Below are 2,140 nucleotides of genomic sequence, written 5' to 3' on the forward strand. Positions count from 1 at the left end.
TATCGCATCGCATTTTTCGTGGTTCAAAAAATTTTAATATATATAAAATGTATAAAAATCCAGAAATGATGTCGTATGTAATATGATATTATTGTATTATTATAAAAACAACATCGTTTTTTAAAAAAAAAAACATTTTTTTTAATTTTTAAAATTTTTTGGGGAAACATCACTTTAAACTCCTAAACTACAACATGTTTTGAGAAAACCCCCATAAATTTCAAAAACTCTCAATTCCATCCCTTGAATTTTTAATTTGATGCAATTTACCCCCTTCCGTCAATTTTTAAATGTTAAGAGTGATAAAATGACCATTATACTCCTAAATTTTTTATAAAATTTCAAATTTACCCTTAATTTCAATTTTTTTTTTAAAAAAATTATTATAAAAAAAAAAAAAAAAAATCGCAAGGTGACCACAGGCCACCTTGTGACCATTTTTTTTCTTTTTTTTTTTTTTAAAAAATCGAAGGGTAATTTTATCTTTTTAGAGTTTTCCGCTAGGGTTTAACGTTAAAAATTGACGAAGGGGGTAAATTGCATCAAATTGAAAGTTTGAGGGGTAAAATTGAAAGTTTTTGAAATTTATGAATATCTTCTCGAAACGCGCAATAGTTTAGAGTCTTTTATAAAGTTTTGCCCTAAAAATTTTCTTTTAATGAGCGGTTAGCGATTATTAGAATTACTAACCACTAACCGCTGGTTAACTGCCTAGGCGATTAAGATTAGCAATTTAGCCAATAACTACTAACCGTAACCACATTTTCACCTCTAGGTAGTAGTATGAGAGGCTCCAATGTCACTTTTTAAAGTTTGAAATTGTAAGTGCAAAATAAGTAATAGTTAATGGGACTAAAGTGTTTCCTTTACTAAATACAAAACACATAACATCATAAAGGATCAATCGTCACACGTAAACGACACGCCTAAAGTATCGAACTTAAAGTACTAAATTTTTACACTAAAGAAGGAAAATAGTTCATTACTTGGTGATCAACTTTGTCACGAAGAATATCTCATTATATTGTTGCAAATCGAAAAGTAAAACGAATGGCAAATCACAAGTCGAACAAGATGTTAGGGTTTGTCAAGGTCACAAGAGTTCAAAATGACTTTAAAGGGAAAAAGTCTCCGAGCTTGTTGTCTTTTATTTGCATTTTCTGTGTTGAAATATCGAGACAATATGGGTTAAGGGCATTTATGATTCTTAGACAGAGGGCGTCCAGAACGTACATGGTCTGAAAGAAGGTTGGGCATGGATTGCAAGGTTCTTGAACACTCTTTCTGCTAATCGATATACGGGTGTTGCTCTGTATGCATTCCTGGAAGTAAGTCGAGTCGGTATAGAAACATAATGCACTTCCACAACATAATATTTGAAAACCTTTGAGGTTAAAAAATTGCATGTTTCCACAGATGGCAGGCTTTGCTCTCTTCAGAAAATACAAATCTCAATTCATGACAATGCTTAGCATCATCTCTAACGACTTTCTGGAAGCATTGAAAGCACGTGAAGAGCCCGGGTTAAGGGCAACCGTCGTCAGGATCCAATCCTACATGGAAGACAAAAGGTTCCTCGAGGAGCCAGAGGGAAGGGTCTGCAAGGTTCTTTGCTATCAAGTGTTCTGGTGCCGGGAATGGAGGATGAAAATGATGGGATTTGATTTGATTTTCAAGAACTACATGTATATTAGCCATTTTTCTGATTTGATTTGAGTTTTAATAAGAGAATGTGTCGTTTGAAGTTGCAAAGTATTTTGTATGTGGACCAATGTGCTTGTGAAATTTGTTAAGAAAGGTTGTGTAGATGAGTCAAATTGTTTTGATGAATGACTCCAGTATAGATTCAATTGAAATTGTCAGGTTCAACTCACCTACCCTGCTTACAGTTGCTGAAAAAACATTGTATGTACCAATGTTTATCAAAACAGAAACAATACAAAACAGCAAAGCCATTGTGCCACTTGAAATTGATTCAATTATGCGACGTGAAAGCCATTGTGTGACTTGAAATTGATTCAGTTCTCATTTTATGTACCAATGTCCCAAACAAAGAAGAATTATTGGAAAATTATCAATGATTGTTCCAGTTCCCTGGATGGAGTTTACTACTAATAAGATCAAAACGTTTATTGCATGC

General features: G+C 33.1%; 1 long non-coding RNA gene across 1 annotated transcript; it reads left to right on the top strand.

Moving 5' to 3' along the window:
* Positions 1–1,221: 1,221 nt before the first annotated feature.
* Positions 1,222–1,873, top strand: LOC132162141 (uncharacterized). The gene is made up of 2 exons (XR_009438204.1): positions 1,222–1,328; positions 1,417–1,873. It is a non-coding gene; the product is annotated as an uncharacterized LOC132162141 (long non-coding RNA).
* Positions 1,874–2,140: the final 267 nt, after the last annotated feature.

Source organism: Corylus avellana, chromosome ca9 (assembly GCF_901000735.1).
Source record: "Corylus avellana chromosome ca9, CavTom2PMs-1.0".
In the NCBI taxonomy this organism is placed as follows: domain Eukaryota; kingdom Viridiplantae; phylum Streptophyta; class Magnoliopsida; order Fagales; family Betulaceae; genus Corylus; species Corylus avellana.